This window comes from Phodopus roborovskii, unplaced genomic scaffold (assembly GCF_943737965.1).
Source record: "Phodopus roborovskii unplaced genomic scaffold, PHOROB, whole genome shotgun sequence".
Taxonomy (NCBI): Eukaryota; Metazoa; Chordata; class Mammalia; order Rodentia; family Cricetidae; genus Phodopus; species Phodopus roborovskii.
In genome coordinates this window covers 482-21,298 of record NW_026125330.1, presented here as the reverse complement: position 1 = coordinate 21,298, position 20,817 = coordinate 482, and the positions used below count along the sequence as shown (strand labels likewise).

Below are 20,817 nucleotides of genomic sequence, written 5' to 3'. Positions count from 1 at the left end.
GCCCTCTCACCCCAAAAGCAATAAAGAGTCCACTGACTTTTTCGACCAAAAAAAAAAAAAAAGAAAAGAAAAAAAAAAAAAAAAGAAAGAAAGAAAGAAAAGAAATACCCAAAGATTATTGACACCTGTAACACATTTCCCTATCACCATGGGGTAGGAGATGCTTCTAAAATACAAATTGGAATAGCTTCAAATCTCCCCTAAAGGGGCTGGAAGGATGGCTCACCAGTTAAGAGTTATGTCTAGTCTCTGAGGGCATCTACATGTACCGTACCCACAATACAGATGCAAATACAAATGCATGATTAAAAATAAAATCAGTATCTAAAAAAAACAAAAAAAAAAAAAAAAAAAAACCCTTCTGCTGGAGAGAGGGCTCAACGTTTAAAAGCACTGGCTGCTCTTCCAGAGGTTCTGAGTTCAATTCCTAGAAACAACATGGAAGCTCACAACCATCTATCATGGGATCTAATGCCCTCTTCTGGTACACACACATACATGCAGACAAAGCATATATAAACAAATCTTTTAAAAGACTCTCCTAGCTAGGCATCAGTGGCGCACACCTTTAGTCCCAACAACTAGGGAGGCAGGGGCAGGCGGATCTCTGGAGTTCAAGGCCAGCCTGGCCTACAGAGCCAGTTCCAGGACAGGCTCCAAAACTACACAGAGAAACCCTATCTCAAGAAAAAAAACAAAAATATAAAAACATAAAAAAACTCTCCTAAAACATTTCCTTTCTCCTCCTGATGAATGAAAATGAGGACATGACCACTCCTAGGTACGGTTGAAAAGGTTTTTATTGTAGATATGAGGGAGGGTACTGCAGAGGCACCTGGAAGACTCCAGATGAACATGGCAGCAGAACAGACCAGGCCATGAGAGGAGGGGGAGGGGGTAGAGCAAGAAGTGGGGGGGGAAGAAGAGAGGGCTAATGGAGGAAGAGAGGAGCTGAGGACTCAGAGGCCAAGAGAATGACCAAAAGAGCACAGAGCCAAAATGGCGGAGTTTATATAGGAGAGAGAAGCTGAGGGAAGGGAAGCAAACTTAGGGGGCTGGAGAGGGTGGGGGGGTGGGGGACGTGTTAAGAAGTGCCAGAACTCTTGATTGGGTAGTAACAGGTTCTGGAAGAGTCTGGCAGCCAGCATCCAATGCCAATAGGTACCTCAGTTAGCCATTTGTCCCACGTATTGTTGAGACTTAACACCTACAAGCTTATATGATGACAGTCCTTCAGGAACCCTTGTTGGTGCCACCCCTTTTGCATCCTCTGCTTAAAAAAAATCCGTGAAAGGTCTCTGATGCAAGAGGGCCTGAGGTGGATCTTTGGGTGTATGGAGTTCATTAACAGAGCTGTTAACACCATGGAGAACACAGACAAGACAGACAACAGCATGGCAGGGGCTCTGAGGAGAGTTCAGGCTCCAGCACCAAGAGCATGGTACAGTGTCTAAAGACAGGAAATCAATAGGTCGTCTCTTATATCACTCTGAGGATGAGGGAGGTTTCCCAGCACAATCCTGCAGCCAGACCCTCTGATTCCCAGGCAAAGGCAAGATAGGGGGCGGGGAGCAGGCCACCAATACTCCTTTGATGTAAGCTCCCTATCCCATAAGAGAAACAGACAAGGTATCAGGACAATACCTATCAGTATTGCAGGGCGGGGAGGGCAATAAATACTGCAGCCTGGACAGCAGCTGGATTCCCTTACACCTTACACACCTCTGGAAGCATAAGTGAATCTGCAAATATTTAGGTCAGTTGATCTTGATCCTTTACCTCTAGAATCAGTTTCCCCAGCCTGTCCAACTCAAAGCTCTGGTCCTTCCATTTAGTGACAGCCACCCATTTGTCCTTGCAATAGTTACATAGAGGAACCTGCTGGCTTGCATCCAGATCTCTGGCTTTGCTGTCTCACATTCACATATAAAACTCTTCAACTGAAGGCTCACTCTGTATAAGACACAGGATCAGATATTTTCCAGCATCAGCATTCTTGTTCCACAGGAGCATCCCTGTACCATATATTTGTCTTCAATCAGGTAAGGAAGCTGGAGGATCAGGAAGGTCAAAAGGTCAAAAGAAAATTTGCTGATCCTGATAGATTTCCTTTTGCATCTCTGAAGTTCCGGCCCCAGTAAGGCTAAAATAAGAGTTGGAAAGAACAGACTACAGGTCATCATAAAAGATGGCATGGGTGGAGCTGTGGGTAGGGGTCAAGCAGAGTAGGACCTGGAGTGAGGCTTGTTTTTCATGTTATCAACCTTTCACTTAGACCAGTGCACAGCTGGGTTTGGACATCCTTAACTCATTCCCCCTTTTTTTAACCAACCCTTCCTTCCAGGTCTGGCTAACACTACTTTCATTATACCCGGAACAGTGCGGCTTAGATCGCCCTCTAGTGGCCATAGAGTATATCAGCAGCCTGACCAACTCAATTGGGAAACTGGTATGGGAACTAGCCATCTTCAGTGGCCCCAAGCTCTATGCAACAAAGTTCAGGCGGGGGGGGGGGGGGGGGGATTCCTCTGCATGCTTCCCTATCTCAGACACTCCCTTCTGTCCGTCCATCTCTATGCTCTCCCATATCTTAGCCATCTCATACCATTCTGCCCATCCCAGTCTTAACCTAGACTCTATTCCTCCTACTAGGATCCTTGAGAACAGGAAAGCTCACAGGAGTCTATGGACTTCCATGTCTTCCACATCTGGGTTTTCAGGGCTGGCAACAGTTTCCCAGCATGTGAAGCAAAGTTCTAAGAGATCTTATGGTGGAGCTGAGCTGGCCAGTGCCTGATTTCTTACAATGACTTCCTGTCCAGACTCAGGAAGGCCAGGAGATAAGACTCAGAATTAGGAAAGGTGACTTCCTAAAATGAACTTTTAAGTTCAAAAGACACTGGGACCAGAAGATGAGGGAAGACAGAGGCTATGGAGCCCAGCCAGGCTCATTTGCAGGACCATCCTTTATCCCCACCCTCAGCTTTGGAGCATCATATAAGGACTGCTGATTTGGCAGAAACAGGGTGAGGACAAAAGCCCAACTCTAAGAGATAGTTCTGGTCTGTTCCTTGGTCCCAGTGGAGAAATGGATTCCAGAAGAGGACAGAAGGATAAAGCAAAGGCAGAGGGTAATGCTGAGACCCCTGCAAAGTTGCAGCCCAATTACTCACCTCTATAGCACCTTCCTACTTGACACCTCCCTCCTTTCATGCACAGTGCAGAACAAAGCACCTTACAGCATCCAGAATACTTTTATTGCCAAAATTGAGGTACAGCTTGCTCAGAGCCCCAGGTGGGGGCCACCATCAGGTGAGGGAAAGATGGTGGGAATGTGCCTAACAAAGGAAGCCCAGTGAGAATTGTCCTGGGGAAGGCAGTGTATGCGTACTCCAGGCTGGAAAGTGGTTTGGGGACCCCAACCCAAAAGCTGACCCACGTCTCAGCCTATAGTCAGGTCCTCTGTCCCCAAGATAGGCCCAGATTCACCATCCCTGCTGTCACACACAGACCACGCAGCATCCCTGGGGCAAACAAAAAGCCCCTAGCTGGGATGCTATGCTCCTGGATCTGGGGGACCTTTTAATCTCTAACTAACTCCAGCAAACCAAACCCGTTCAGATGCCTGGTGGGAGCAAGTGTTGGGCAGGAACTCTATCACCTCTCGCCCCTTGTGCCAGCCCACGTGGTGGTAGAAAGACCCCACAGCAGTGTGCCATATGGTGGTGGAGTTCTCAAGGAGACTCAGGGAAGGTTGTTCCCTTGAGCGCCCTTTCTTCTAGGTACTAAGCTAGAAGGCTGTAGCCTTAGGCCCTGGTCACTTTAAACTACAGTCCCAGAACCAAGAGAGCCAGCTTCAGCTCTGGGACTCACATCACAACTAAGGAGATCGGGAATCCTAGGCCCCCAGAACTGAGGGGTCCTCTGCTGCCCAATCCAGAACTAGGACTAGGATGCTGTCAGAGGTGAGAGGTAGGGAATGGAGTCTAAACACCCCAGGACCTGAAGGATCATGGAGAACACAACAAACTGCCCCGCCTGCAGGGGTGCTGGATTACCTCCAGGAGGCTACACTCAGAATGTCCACCAGTGAGGGTACAGGGAGCCCCAGCCAGTAGGCTACCTGATGCCAGTGTATGGGAAGGTCACCTGAGGGTCACTGTGGAACCTTCCTCAGTAACATCCCTCACAGGAAGGTTAGAGCCCAGCGGGCTAAAACAGAAAGGCCAGAGCACTTGGAGGACTGCATGGCCCGAGCTGGGGACTAGGGTGAAGAGCCATACAAGCCATCCTACAGAGCCAGTCTGAGGTGGCAATGCCATCGGTAGGAGCATTCTTCCCACCAAATGTCCTTTGAATCCACACTTGTGTCTTCCTTCTTCACTGCCCTTATACATACGAAGGATGAGAAACAGCATTCTCCTGAGGCAGACGCCTCACAGCCAAGACCTGGGACCTTGAATAATGGTCACAAACCTTTTACCAAGCTTGCAAGCCATGAAAGGGTCAGAGCCCAAGAGAAGCTCCATGGTCCAGCCATCCAGCAGCCCAGCTTGGCACAGGAATCAAGGCTCAAAAAGCACATGTTTCAGATAAGCCAAGGTAGTGGCATTGGCTAACATCTCGATGTGTTCACTACCTGGCAGCTCCTGCAATGATACTTTGTGCTCTTGGCGGCTCTGCCAGGCCTGGCACTGCATGACATTCTCCAAGTTCACAGTGCCATCACCATCACCAAAGCAGATCTTTGGGTCACGATCAGGAAAGTTCTCATAGTAGAAAGAGTCTGGTGTGGGGACGCCAGTGCCATAGAGGCAATGCAGTGCCACACCAGGTGGCATCATGGCTTCAACCAGCCCTTCTGTGTCCTGCCGCGTATGAACCAGCCATCTTCAAATCTGATATCCTGGAAGAATTGGCGATAGTCTCGGAGTGTGTAGTTGGTTGTGGGTGTGGGTGGACAAATACCTTGTCATGTGACCAGGTGTGGTTGTAGGGCAGTAGCCAGCTGGTGGAAACAGCTGAGCGCTGCTGCTCTCGGATCTTCAGTGGCCCAATAACAGGGATTCGATTGTTGTCTCCTGAAGGAAAGAGTTCGGATTAACCTGTGCCAAGGGAGCCAAACCATTTGGACAGCAGGTTCGACAATCCAGTCAATGTTCAATACTCTTAGACTGTAGATATCATCATGACCCCCATCTCTGCACCACTGACTTTTATTTCTTTTGCCTTCTTTCTTTCCTATCTTTTTCTGTATGTGGAAAGTGTGCATCCATATATCTACATTTCCTTGTGTATTTCCTCACTAGAGATTCAGCCTGCACTCTGCCTCAAGTTATTCATTGTTTGCTCATCTATCAAGGGCACCCTGCTAAGTGTCTATCAGCATGTATGTGAGCATTAGTCTTATCTAAGGGGAAACAGCAAGACAAAAGGCTGGTTGGGTTTTTTGTTTGTTTGCTTTGTTTTATTACACTGAACTATATATATGCCTTTCTTTTCCTAGGTCCTAGGTCCAGATCAGCATTCAGCCAGCCTGGTTTCGCCCTACCCATCTACAAGCCTGTGCACTGACTCAGAAGGCCAGACTTACTGGAAGAAGGCATTGGGGTAGGAAGCTACTGCTGGAGTCAGCCACAGCTAGAATCAACTATGACTGCAATCAGCTACAGCTGGAATAAGCTAACTGCCAGATAGAGTTGGCTGCAACTGGAGTCAGCCAGGGGGCTTTAAAAAAATAAAAAGAACATGAAATTGGGAGGAGGATGTGGTATGGGAGAGGACCAGGAGGAGCTGGAAGGAAGGATTGACAGGGGTTATGACCAAGTACATTGTCTATATGTCTATTCTCAAAGAATAAATAAAAATGCCTTTTTAAAAACTGTAGTTGGGCTGGGCGTTGGTGGTGCAAGCCTTTAGTCCCAGCACTTGGAGAGACAGAGGCAGGTGGATCTCTGGAGTTCGAGGCCAGCCTGGTCTACAGATCAAGTTCCAGGACAGCCTCCAAAGCTACACAGAGAAACCCTGTCTCAGGAAAAACAAACAAACAAACTGTAGTCAGCTGCAGATGAGCCTTTCAGGGCCTGAGGCAACTGAGAAAGGAGTTAACTTGTTCAAGTACTACCATAAGCCATTATCCAACACTATCTGAAAGTAGCAAGCCCTGTTGGCTGACCCTCAGGGTCCCAGCTTTGCTTGCTACCCCTAGAATCCTTGGGGAAATGGAAACCCCCCAAGAGTCCGGTGGATTTCTATCTCTCCCACCCCTGAATTTGTAGGGGTTGACAGCAGTTTCCTAGCATCTGAGGTAAAGATCTAAGGGTTTTACTGGAAAACTAAATGCCTGAATTTTTACCATGTCTCGATATCAGATTCTGAAGGTGTGCACATGTCTCCCTGGAGGCCCAGGAATGGCAGAATATATGGCTGAAGAATCCTCACCGTATCTAAACATCTGAGCCATGACCTTATTGTCCCCTCAATTCAGGATCACTCCTGGGAGGGAATTCTGAACCTGACCTGATCACATCATTCAGATGAGCAAGCAGGTCAGGCAATACCAGAGACAGCAGAAAGAAAGCTTAGAGACCCTGAGATGGCCCCCAAGTAAGGGGGGCCCAGGGTCACCACTCAGTCATGAGGGAAGGAGGACAGCTTCTCCTGCATCAGGAGGACCTGCCCCATGGCTGTAGATGGTGGTCCTACGGTGACAAAAAACTGGAGGACCAAAGAGGGTTGACTTCCCCAACTGCCAGGCAAGCTGACCCACCTGTTTCCTCCCCTGTGTTGCCCGCTCACAGAGGCAGGTGAAACTCATAAACAGGAAATGGCAGGCAGCCTTCTTCTGGTTAGGAAAGTGGGGGCAGGGCAAGAAAAACTTGAGAAGGGACCCCAAAGGACTGTGGGTCAAACCAAGTTCTGCCAGCCAGATAGATACACCACTGATGGTCCATGTGCACACACACATAAGCAAATACTGTGTGACCAAAGTTATGCCGCTCTGTGTACAATACTACAACAGATGACAAGGGCTATCAGCTAGAGAGGAGAAACTCGGAGTACTATAGATTTTCTTTTTATTGCTTTGTGGGGGGGGGGATTGAGACAGGGTTTCTCTGTGTGTGGCCCTGGCTGTTCCAGAACTCGTTCTACAGATCAAGCTGGCCTAGAACTGACAGAGATCCACCTGCTTCTGCCTCCCCAGTTCTGGGATTAGAGGCGTGCACCACTGTTCCACAATTGCTTATTTTTTTAAAATGTGTGTGTGCATGTGTGTCCATGTGAACACTACAGCATGCATGCAGAGCTCAGAGAACAACTTGTAGGTTCTGGGGACTGAATTCAGGTCCTCAGACTTGGCAACAAGTGTGATAACCTGCTGAGCCACCTCATCATCCTAAGCATTAGCTTTTCATTGGAGAAAAAAGATATTTGTTTTTCTTTTTAATTGATTACTGTGTGTATGTGATATGTGTGAGCACACATGTCATGCCTGTATGCTGAGGCTAGATGACAAATTTGTGGAGTTCTCTCGCTTTACACCTTTAGACTGGTTCTGGGGATTGACTCAGGGTCACAGCAAGCACTTTTAGCCACTGAGCCATCTCACTGGGCCCCAAAAAGTGAAATAGAGAAAGAAGGATGTTAGTCCAGGGAGGAGACATGGAAGATGTTGGAACAGCATGAGACCACAGAAAAAGAAGGCGTTCCTGGGAACAGCCATCCATGAGGAGCCAAGGAGGTCTTACCTGAGGCCAGGATCGAAGGGTCTTGGCCACGCCCCCCCAGGGCGCACCCAGTGAAATGAAGGCATGAATATACTTGTCCTTCCAGGCCTGTGGTTGCCGCTGCAGAAAGTAGAGCGTGTACATGTTGCCCATGCTGTGGGCGACCAGCACCACGGGGCCCCCCATACATCTGGTACATCTCCTCGATCATCTCTCGGAGGGCCAAGAAGTAGGGCCCGTTTCATCTACAGGCCAGAGCCAAGCAGAGGTCAGGCTAGAAGTGGTCCTGGTACCTGGACCACTGACCAATCCACAGGCCAGACCCAGGACTACGGGATGCTGAGAATATTGGAGCCTAAGTAGGAGCAGATTAGATTCCCCCAAAGGTTCCTTTTCCCCTTTACCCTCTTACCCTCCACCAAGCCTCAGAGGGTCCTGGGGTGAATGGTAGGGAAGGACAAGGCAAGACTCATCAGAGCTGACAGCTGTGGCCTCTGCACTGGCTGCCAGAGGCCCAGATTTAGGGAGAGCCCAAGGCCTATTAGTGGCCAAGACTACCTTATCCCTACCTCCCAACTCCTCAGGGACAGAAGAGAGGTGGGGGTAGAGGACGTATTTCTTACTTGGAGCTCGGCGCCAATCATGGGGAGCCCTCGGAGGTCTTCTCCCCTGTATAGCCCCCAACCCACAAGGCTTTCCCACCATAGTGTAGAAATAGGAACCTATGGACAGAAATGCATAGTTATATAAAATATAACCAGTGTAAGCCATCCATATCACACCCACAGAGACATCTGTCTCCCTGAAGCAGAGGTAAAGGGATTTGTGTCAACTAATCAAGGACAGCTCATAGAAGCTACCCCTTCAAAGCAATGTAGTACTTCCCGAATTCTCGACGCCCAGGAGAGCCCAGAGAGCCCAGCTACATGCCCTAGAGACCCTGAGCAAGAACGACATACCCACAGTTCTTTTGCTGGGGTCTAGGAACTCCAAAGAAAATGTTTCCAAAGCCAGGGACACGCACATCCACACCATCAGGAAACTGGGTGGCCTGAGATGTTCTGTTGTAAACCAGCCTGCCAGAAGACAACAAGTTGGTAACTCAAAGGTTCCACCAAGCATAAGTGTGTCTCAGTACTGTCCTGTGACTTTAGCCATACTCCAATCTCAGTCCCTGGTTTGGTCAATGGTATAAAAATATATGAAAAAGCAACAAAGCATGCATCTGTGAGTTCTAGGCCAGCCTGGTCTACCTAGAGAGTTCCAGAACAGGCTCCAAAGCCTGTATCTAAAGACAAAATAAACAACAACAAAAGACAAATGTAACAAAGCAGGCTTAAAAACACAGATCTAGCAGGACAGTTGTGGCACATGCCTTTAATCCCAGCACTGGGAAGGCAGATGCAGGCAGATCTCAGGGAGTTCAAGGCCAGCCTGGTCTACAAAAGTGAATTTCAGGACAGCCAGACCCTGTTACAGAGAAAATTTTTGTCTCAAAAAACAAACAAAAAAATAAATGTTTTGATTGTTTTGTTTTGTTTTAAGCAGCACAGAAAGATGACAGGAGGAGTGGATGGCTCAGAGGTTAAGAGCACTGGCTGTTCTTCCAGAGGTTCAATTCCCAGCAACCACATGGTTCCCTCACAACCACTTACAAAGAGCTCTAATGCCCTCTTCTGGCCCGAAAGCAAATATGCAGGGAGATCACTACGTACATAATAAAATCCTAAAAAAGAAAGAAGGAAGCAAGCAAGCAAGCTGACGGGACCCCAACACTGATCCAAATGTAGGGCCTGAGGCTACTCTCTCCAGTGGATAACCTGAAAAGTGCAAAAAATTGTTGTGGAAAGCCAAGGCAACTTTGTGCAAGACGAAAATCTAAACAGGTCAGAGGAGCAACAAAGACAAAAAAGCTCTTTTCAGCATCAACCTGCTCCTCTGTTGGCAGTACCTGAGACCATGTGTCTCCAGGACAAAAATAGAAATGTAGATCACCAGCCCAGGAATAACTGCAATCACTCTCCAAAAAGAAAGTCAGCAAAGAGGGCAGCTTGAATAGCAGGGGAAGACTGGGTGTCCAGGGCATCAGCCAGCAGGTCTCTGGAAAAATCTTTTAACTGATGAAAGTTTGGAGGGGTTTTTTTTTTTGTTTTTGTTTTTGGTTTTTTAAGATTTATCTATTATGTATACTGCTTTCTGCCTGCATGTATGTATGCTTGCAAGCCAGAGAAGAACACCAGGTCTCATTACAGATGTTTGTGAGCCACCATGTCTTGCTGGGAACTGAACTCGGGACCTCTGGAAGAGCGAGCGATGTTCCAACCTCTGAGCCATCTCTCCAGCCCAATTTTGGAAGTTCTAAGTGCAAACATTTTCAGGGCATTAGCTATGGTCTTTGATTTATTAGGAGCACTTGTTGCCAGCTAGGCTCATGCCTTTGATCCCAGCACTTAGAAGCAGAAACAAGCAGATCTCTGACTTCAAGGCCAGCCTACAGAAGGAGTTCCAGGAGCAGCCAGGGGGTATTGAGAGACCCTATCTTGGAAGGCGGGCCACTTGTTGATCTTGCAGAGGACCCAGGTTCAATTCCCAGCACCCACATGTGGCTCATAGACATCTGTAACTCCCAGTCCTAGGGGATCTGATGTTCTCTTCTGACTTTCACAGGCACCCAGCATACACCACACTTACATATATGCAAGCAAACACACTCATACACATAAAATAATAAATCTAAAAAAAGAAAAACAGAGTCATAGTCTGCCTTTAGAGACTTCTTGTCTGGGGAGGGACCTTAAGATAATAAAATTCTGCGTCATCTTTCTGACTTACCAGCTGAATGAAGTGGCTATAGTCAATTTTATAAATTCTAGAGATTCAGGATTTCTCATCTATAAAGCACATTTGTTTTGCTTTGCTTTATTGTGGTTTTGGGGATCAAATTCAAAGCCTTATGTATGATACACAGAGTTACACCCCATCTCCCTGTCAAACAGGCTTAAAGACAACAACAGTTCCAAGGAGTGCCTCAAGATTAAATTAAAAAAATGTCATTTGGTGGCAATTTTATTATGGTGCAGACCTCAAAGAGTGTTCTAGTGCAAACATAGATAGTGTAAATCATTCAAAATGTGTTCTTGACGCAATCAAGACAAAGACAGACAGACACACACACATATATACACACACACACAGAAGACTGGACTGGAAAAACACACCTGTGATCCTAGCATATTGGAGGCAGAGCCAGGGTTTTCCATTCCAGTCTGGGCATGCTGGGAATCTGAGCCCATTCTGAGCTACACAGTAGACCCTGTCTCACACCCTATTTTATTTCATTGTATGAGCATTACTAATTCGTCTACATAAACATACATGCACCACATGCATTCTTGGTGCCTTCAGAGGGTCAAATGAGGGCATCAGATCCCTTAGAACTGAAGTTATGATGGTTGTGAGTCACCATGTGAGTTCTGGGACTTGAACTTGGGTTGCCCTGCAAGAGAGGGGAGTGTTCGAATCACTGGGCCATCTTACCAACCCCCTTCTGCGTTGCTGTTTTGTTGCTCTTTTTGTTGTTGTTAAGACAGGACCTTACTGTGTAGCCCTTTACTGGCCCGAAGTCAGAGCTTCACCTGCTTTGACTTCCCTGAATATTGGGATTAAAGGTGTGCTCCACTTCCTTTTTTTTTTTTTTTTTTTTTTTTGTCCCATAAATTAAGGGAGAGATAAGGAGAGAGGCTGTAACTTCTTGATAGTACTCCAGGCATCTGCACTGGCCTGTCCTTGGGGTTCTGACAGGATATGCCCTCAGCTGCAGCCACTGAGAGCGCCACCAATGCACATTGGTTCCCTTCCTTCTAAAAGGGCCCCGCCCACCTCCCACTCTTCTCCTGTCTCTCCTTCTCTCACCCTCTCTCTTCCCCCTGCTGCCGCTCCTGTCCCGGGAGGCTGGTCTCCTCTCTTCCGTCCCCCCCCTTTCCCATTCATTTTCTCCAAATAAACCTTTCCACCCAAGCTTTGTCACAAAGTATCTTTCTCTCGAGCACCACTTTTTAAAATTACAACACTTCTGGTACAATATGCAGTAAATACTTTGTGTTTGCTTTAGTTTTGAGACAGGCTAGCCTCTAACTCAAAATCCATCTTACTCAGTCCCAAATCTACCTTCCTTAACCTGAATAGGTGATATGCAACCTCAGGTAATGGGGGTTTTATGGTTTTTGCTGTTGTTTTTATAAGTAGAACATTCCAAAACAATAAAATGTAATATATTAAAAATGGCCTGACCTTTAATCTCAGCACTCAGGATGCAAGGTTGGCAGATCTCTTTGAGTTTAAGGCCACCTGGCCTACAAAGGGAGTCCAGGACAGCCAGGGCAACATAGAGAAACCCTCTCTCACCACCACTCCCCAATAAAATTAAAAAGCAAAATTAAAAATTATGAAGTCAGGTGTTGTAGCACATGCCTTTTAGTTCCAGGCCAGCCAGGTCTACAAGGTAAACTCCTATCTTAAAGAAATGTAGCAGGACTATGGTGGTGCACACCTTTGATGTCGGGTGGATTTCTCTTGAGTTCAAAGTCAGCCTGATCTACAGAGCAAGTTCTAGGACAGCTAGGGCAGTTACACAGAGAAACCCTGTCTCAAAACCAAAATAAATAATTTAGTAAACATATAAACCAGCAACTCAGTTACTTATTATTAGCATCAAGTATCATAATATACCTAGTATGGAGATGCACGCTTGATTTATGTAGTGAGTTCCAGGCTAGACAGGACTGCATAGTCAGACCCTAAAGGTGTCATAATTCATTGGGGTTAACAGCATTTGAGTAACATTTGCTGCAAAAGTTAAATGGTTACAATAGCATAAGGCCATAAGAAATTTTCAGCTCCATTATCTTTCTTAAGCGGGAGTGCAATATCTGTATGTTAATGTAAGTATATATTATATGACATGCATTTAGGTGTCTAAGGAATCCAGCAAGCATCATATCCCTTTGGAGCTAAAGTTAATAAGCAACTGTGAGCCATCCAACATTGGTGCTAAGTAGCAACCAGGGTCTTTCAACCCCAAGCCAGGGACTTTATACATCCTAGGCTGAGCTACATGTCCAAGATGAAGGTGGATCTCTCTGGTGAGGTGAGCCTGACGTACAGTGCTTTGAGTTCCAGGACAAGCTCCAAAGAAATACCAGAGAAACCCTGTCTCAAAAAAAAAAAAAAAAAAAAAAAAAAAAAAAAAAAAAACAAACAAACCAAAAACCCTAAAAAACAAAAGAGCTACATGTCCAGCCCTTCCCTGTACTGAAGGGAACACCTTCAACTCACATCAAACTATTCTTACTTTCTTCCCTCTTGTTGTAATCTTCGTTTGTTTGTTCTTAGATAGTGTCTCATGATACAGCCCTAGGAATTTGCTCTGTATACATGCTAGTCTTGAAGTCTCAGTGATCGTAAAAACACTGGAATCCAGGTATGTGCCTTAAGGTCTGACTAATCTGCCCTTGATAAAATATTACTATTTTGGAATGGGTCTGTAATACCCACTGTTCCAGAGGCTGAAGGACTGAAAGTTCAATGCCAGCCTGGTAATTTATAGAGATCCAGCTCAAAAAAAAAATTGGTTTTGCTTTTTTGAGACAGGATCTTTCTTTGTAGCCCTTGAACTCATTCTGTAAACCAGGCTAGGCTGGCTTTGAACTCACAGAGATCCACCTGTCTCTGATTCTTAAAGGAATGCAGCACCACAACTGGTTATCTCAAAAAAAAAAAAAAAAGTTTTAAGTTTTATTGTTTATCATATGTATTTGTTCATTTGTGTGTGGACGTGTGTCACTATACACACGTGGAGTTCGGTTTTTAGGGTCTGAATCACCGGCAGCCTAAGTTTGGGCTCGGAGAGTGGGAGAGTGGAGTTCCGAGTGACAGGCAAGGCTACACAGAGAAACCCCTGTCTCAAAAAACAAAACAAAAAAACAAAGAGCAAGGGAAGGAAGATGGGGCCAGCAAGTTGGTTCAGAGAACAAAGGAACTTGCTCACCTGGCTGGAAGATCTGAGCTCCATCTCTGGAACCAGCATGGTAGAGGAGAGAACTAAAGCTCTCAGGTTGTCCCCTGGCCTGTACACTCATGCTATAACATGTGCACCCCCCCCTTAAATGGATAAATGTGATTTTCTAAAACAACAAAAAATAAAGGAGGGAACATTTATCAGTTAAGATCACTGGCTGCTCTTCCAGAGAACCCAGGTTTGATTCCCAGAACTGCATGACAGATCACGATAATCAGTAACTATAGTCCAGGAGATCTGCAGATGTCAGAATGTATACTAAGGCAAACCACCCATACACACAAAATAAAAATAAATAAATCTTATATTTATTTATAATATAAATGGTGGTGCATGCCTTTAGTCCCAGCACTCGGAAGCAGAGGCAGGAGGATCTCTGGAGTTCGAGGCCAGCCTGGTCTACAAGAACTAGTTCCAGGATAGCTTCCAAAGCCAAGATAGAAACCCTGTCTCAAAAAACAAAACAACAACAACAAAAAATAAATAAGTAAATAAAAATAAAAGGGGGGCAGTGGTAGTAGACCCCCTTTAATTCTAGCACTCAGGAGGCAGAGGCAGACAGATATCTGCGAATTATAGAGCAAATGCCAGGCAGACTCCAAAGCCACAGAGAAACCACATCTCAAAAAAAACAAAAAATAAATAAATTTAAAAATAGATAGCATAAATAAAAAGGAGAGGACATGAAAATGGGGAAGGGTTAATTTTGGGAGGGAGCTGATATGATCAAAATACGTTGTATAGGCCAGGTGTAGTGGCTCATGCCTTTAGTGCCAGCACTTAGGAGGCAGAGACAGGCAGATTTCTGTGAGTTCCAGGCCACCTGTTCTACATAGTTCTACATATCAGGAAAAGCCAGAAATGCATAGTGAGACCCTGTTTTGAAAACAACAAAACAGCTGGTTGTGGTGGTCCACGCGAGTAGTACTTGCTGAAGGAGGTGGAGGCAGGAGGATCACCAGCTCAAGGCCAGCCTGGGGCTACACATTTTAGCTGAGTGTAGTGGAACACTCCCAGCATTCAAGAGGTAGAAGCAGCCTGGTCTACAGAGTGAGTACCAGGACAGGCTCCAAAGCTACACAGAGAAACCCTGTTTCAAAAAAATCAAACACCAAAAAACAAAAGATACATTGTATAGGAACTCCAGTCCTAGGGGATCTGGCACCTTCTTCTGGTTTCTGTGGGTACTACCTACATGGTGCACAGATAGATATACATGCAGACAAAACACCCATAAAATAAAGAGAAAATTTTAAAGAAAGAAAAAGGAACTAGGGAAATGGCTCCTCAAAGACGACCCAGGTTCAAACCCTAGCACCAACACGGCAGCTTCAGAACCATCTGTAACTTCAGTTCTAGTAGATTGATGCCTTCCTCTGACTTCTGCAGGCATGCATGCAGTGCATATACACACATGCAGGCAAAACAATCATACACATAAATAAATCTAAAAAATAACTTTTTAAAAGTTACACTGTAGCCGGGCAGTGCCAGTAGTGTAGACTTTTAATCCCAGCACTAGGGAGGCAGATCTCTAAGTTTGAGGCCAGCCTGGTCTACAGAGAGAGTTCCAGGACAGTCAGGGCTCTTAACACAAAGAAATCCTGTCTGGAAAAACAAAGAAAACAAAACATAACAAAAAGATTAAAAAAAAAAAAAAAAAAAAAAAAAAACCACCAGGACCGCTAAAACCACTTGCCATTCAACTAAAATGTTTACTTCGTATCCTCTAAGAACCTTGGCTATCCTCTAAGAACCACTGATATACTAGCACACACAAGAAATCAATCTCTTTGGTCTGTCTGTCCAGAGTCTTGAGACAGTATTTTGGTCCTTATCAGCAGCTGGTACACATTCTGTTTGCCAAACTGCCCTCACCATTGTGGCAATTCTCCTGCCTCAGCCTCCCTCCCAAATGCTGAGATTATAGATATACCACCATACACACCTTCTTTCTCCTTTACAAACATATTTGTGTTTAGTAACTGACTAGATTTGGGTTGATTATGTCATAACGTGAAAAATGAGATGACTCAGCAGGTAAAGATACTTGTCACCAAGTCTGAGAATCTGGTTCAGTCTCTGGGACCCATATGGTAGAAAGAGAGAACTGATTTCCACAAGTTGTTCTCTGACCTCCACACCTACACTCCTGCACACACAGTGAAGAAATAAATAAATAAACCTTTAAAGAGTTAGATGATAGGGTACAAAACACAGTATAACTGGTTTTTTTTGTTTGTTTGTTTGTATTCCAAAACAGGGTTTTCTCTGTCACTTTGGAGCCTGGCCTTGAACTCACAGAACTCAACCTGCCTCTGCCTCCCAAGTTCTGGAATTAAAGGTGTATGCTACCACCACCTGGCTCAGTATAACTGTTTAACCAAAGAATGGGAAATTTTTGATTCACCACACTAGTAATAAAATTCACTTTGTAATGGAACAAATTTGATGCTTGGTGAGGGTTAAAAAGAAACACCAATGGTGCCTGCAGGGAGGGATAGTGGTGAGATTCCAAATAGGGAATAAAGTCATTTCTTTGAGGAAGGGTGATTTTTTAGAGACTGGGCATAATTCTCCTCCCCCTCAGGCTCCTGAAGTAATGAGATCACAGGTCTACACCACACCCAGCAAAGGCCAGGCTTTTTTCTTACTTTGTTTTGATTTTTATTTGTTTCAGTTTTTTGTTTTTTTGAGACAGGGTATCTCTGTTGCTTTGGAACCTGTCCTGGAACTCGATCTGTAGACCAGGATGGCCTCGAACTCACAAGAGATCCACCTGCCTCTGCCTCCTAAGTGCTGGCTGGGATTAAAGGCATGTGCCACCACCGCCAGGCTGATTTTATATATATATATATTTATTTTATGTGCATGAGTGTTTTCCTGAATGTAAAATCTGTGTATGTGTTTAAAGCCCATAGAAGCCAAAAAAGGGCATCAGATCTTCTGGGACAGAAGTTATAGTTGTGAACTACCATGTGCATGCCAGGAACCAAACCCTCTAGGTGCTTAATCTGTAGGTCATATAGCAGTATAGTTCTTGAATTTTTTTTTTCCTTTCTTTTTTTTTTTTTTTTTTGAGGGGGAGGGGTTGAGACAGGGTTTCTCTGTATTGCTTTAGAGGCTGTCCTGGAACTAGCTCTTTAGACCAGGCTGGCCTCGAACTCAGAGATCCACCTGCCTCTGCCTCTGCCTCCCGAGTGCTGGGATCAATGGCATGTGCCACCAATGCCCGGCTACAGTATAGTTCTTAACAGTAGTAATTACAGTTATAAAGTAGCAATGAAGTAGCTCTATGGTTGGGGGATCACACACAACATGTGGAACTTTACTAAAGGGTTGCAGCATTAGGAAGGTTGAGAACCACTGCAGCCAGTGCTTTTAATTACTGATCCAGCTCAAAAGACAGGTCCAAAGGGTGAATGGGAGGGGATTTATCAGTGAAGGCTACAAAATCAGAATCCCACACGTGAAGATACAATGTGAAGATACAGAATTATGGCAGGAAGAACAAGCAGCTAAAGAGGCAGGTGTGGTCAAGGCAAAGGAAAAAGGGGGAGTCACTCCACACCTATGGATAGGGGCTAGCTAAAAACCTGAGTCTAGCACCCGATGGCAAAACTAGAGAAGGGAGGACCGGGAGCAGCAAGAAGGAGAAAATCATGACCAGAGTGTAGAGCTCGAGCTGACCAGATCAGACCAGATCAAAGGCTACAGAGCCCAGAAGAGAGGGTAATTTTCCATCTGTTGAGGAATGAGGACAAAGACTCTGAAGAAGCCTCTCTGTGTCTCACAGTGGTTCCCCCATCTGTGTGCACTCAGCGCCTACCTGATATTGTCAATCCAGCAGTCAATAATAACAGGCAGAAGCAGCTCAAGGTTCAGCCAGAGTGTGAAGTAGCTGTCTGTCCTCTTGGAGCAAAGATAGTGTACAACCTTGGGCTTGTCCAGCTTTGCTTCTAACTGGTTACCCAAATCACCAGGCACTGCAGAAGAAAAGACAGGTATGGGCCCAAGTCCTGGCAGGCTGGATAGCCCCAAGAACCTTTGAATCTGTAAAAGAGCCACCCAGAGTCATGAACACCAAGGCACATCTTTGCAATCCCGCTTAGGAAGTTGAAGCACAATTCCAGGGTTGGAAAAATCAAAAATAAGCAAACCTGACAGAGAAGCCAGGATACCACCTTTATGTAGAAAAATTGTTATTAGCCAGGCATGGTGGTGAATATCTGTAATTCCAGTGCTTAGGAGGCTGAAGCAGGAAGATCAAGTGAGTGCTAGCCCAATCTGGGCTACACAATGAGATCCTGTTTCAAAACAAGCTGGAACAAGAGCCACAGTAATGGGAAAGAAGCCTGCCAACAGATACCCTGTGGAGGCTAAACAGAGGCCTGATATGTTGCAGGGAGGCCCGCAGGGCTCTCTCCAATGGTATGGAAAAAAAATAACCTCCCTGGATCTTCAATGAAACTCCTTGTAGGCCATTCAGAAAGAGGTTCAAGTCAGTCACTTCCCCCGAGAGGCTGTGGTTCCCCTGAGACCTCAGCCTGGATTGTCCATCATATACAGATGGTTTCCAAAGTTAATGTACCCAGAACATACTCTACCTAGGAGGGGGCTTTGAGGCTTACGGAAGTTTTCCCAGAATCTCCAAAACTTGGCCAATGCTACAGTCCTTGATATTAGATATGTACCCTCCAGGCTTAAACCAAGCTGTAAAGAAGATCAAGCAGGCCTTATCTACCTCCCCAGCAGTGGGTCACCAGACAGAGTGCTAGGCCAAAAACTAAATCTAGAGGCAGTACCCTTATGTTTTGTTTGTTTTGTTTTTCAACAAGGTCTTGTTGACATCAAAAGCATACTTTTCCTGACTCCAACCTCCCAAATGCTGGGATTACAGGCCTGTGGGAGGGAGTCCATGATTAAAAAAAAAAAAAAAATACAGATAATGGACACTTACAATGGTGCCAGCAGACCCACCAAGGCCCTAGGCCTTGCTAAAGGCAGGAAAGTTCCAGAGGATAGATTTGTGGAAGGCGGAAGGCTTGAGCATGGTTGAGAGGTATGCTGCAGATGACTAACCTGCAATAACATGCCATACCAGCCACAGACCAGGGTGTGGGACCAAGTTCCAAGCAACACTAGATACCACACTTGTCAATCTCTTTGGTCCACACAGACCCTAGGGCCCTGGTAACACCAAGCCCATATCAATTCCTCGAATTTTAAGTATTTATAGCCTCATAATCTATTTATTCCCATTAACATTAAAGGCCACATATTCCTACTATAGGCTACCCTCTGGACACTTTAGGAGAGACAACCCCTTTTAAGACCCACAGTCACCAGTGACTTTGAACCAGCACTGCGCATGTCCTTGCCTGAGTGTTGTCCCAGTGCCAGAGTGCTAGAAGCAGGTGAGACTCTTGCCTTCCCCCCCCTCACGATGTAGGTACAGAAGCAGGAAACTTCCTGCATGGGAGCCTCCTATGACATGCTTGTGAACTGGGCATGTGAACTGGTCACTGGCTCCATCCACCAAAGGGGAAATGAGTGAAAGAGGAAGCCACCAGATACCCCTTGCTCATTGTCAGGCTATGTGGCTTCTAAATATAGCATCGGCCCCTTCCTGAGACACTTGGTGCCTGAAACAAGGACAAGAGACACACAAAACTTTACTTAACACTGGGGAAGGGTCATATTCATATAAATTTTAAAATAACATTTACTTATTCAGTATGTGTATATATAGAGGGTAATATGAGAGCACACCCTAGCATGTGTGTGGAGGCTGGAGGACAACTTGCCAGAACTAGTTTCATCTGGGGATGGAACTTGGTGTGGTGGGCATCATAGCAATGCCCTTTGCCCCCTCGGCCTTCTTGCAGGCCCTCTTTATTCCATTTCAGATGAGAAGGCTGAGAGAGATTACAAATGGTTTGCCTAAGGTCCCATTCCCCTGCCCTGGGGTCATTTTCCTGACTTCTGCTGTCTCACCACTCACCAGGACCCACACTTTGCCTAAGGAATAGCAACGGCTTCTCCTGGGTCTATTGAGTCAACAGTGGCAGCTCCAATCCCTGAAAAGATGGTCTGGCTGAGGGGGAAGATGTTCAGATCCTGTGGAGTCTGAGGCTTCTCTGCTATGACTTAGATAACCAAGACTGGATGGATTAACCAGTTAGCAACAATTCATCCAGGTAAAAATACATGGAAAACAAGCCAGGTGGCAGTGGCACACACATTTCAATTCCAGTACTAAGGGAGGCAGAGACAGGTGGATCTCATGTTACATAAAGACCACCCTGTTCTACAAAAAAGATGACAGGGCTGGGGAATGAAACTCCTGCCTTAAAAAAAAAAGTGGCAAACTTGTATGTGGTCCGAGAATTCCATCCCAAAGCCAAGGGCCCCTCATTTCTTAAGAGGCTCCTAGGTTCACTCCTGACTTCTTTACACTGGTCTCAGGGAAAGTCCAGATCTTCAATAAGTCACAAGCTTTACACCATATAGGCCTCCCTCCCCCACCACCCCCCAATTTCATCCAACCCGTCCCTTAGTTCCAGCACACACCCCAAGGCCTTCCCTGGTACCCACTCACCCAGAATGATTCCATTCCTCTCCATGTTTACCCATCACAGAGCATCCTCCCTAAGAGCCACCCTGGAAGTAGGAACTGCAGCGGACCAAGTGTGTACAAATCTCAAAAGTGAACTAGGATCCATCATCCCCCAAAGACCATTTCCTGACCTAGAATGCCTATTTTGTTGTTGTTTTGATTTTTGTTTTTGAGACAGGGTGTCTCTGTTAGTTCCCGGCTGTTCTGAAACTTGCATTGGAGACCAGGCCAGCCTCAAACTCAGAGATCTGCCTGCTGGGATAAAGGTTGCCTATTGAGGTTTCCCCCAGGACCATTTTTGTCAGTCAACACTATCCTTCTAGAGCTGCAATTTCCTATTAAAATATTCCAAGCAGTCTGGTGTAGTGACACAAGAAAGAAAGAAAGAAAGAAGA

General features: G+C 45.8%; 1 pseudogene; it reads right to left on the bottom strand.

Moving 5' to 3' along the window:
- Nucleotides 1-4,454: 4,454 nt before the first annotated feature.
- Nucleotides 4,455-20,429, bottom strand: LOC127214064 (phospholipase A2 group XV-like; annotated as a pseudogene).
- Between the last annotated feature and the right edge of the window lie 388 nt (nt 20,430-20,817).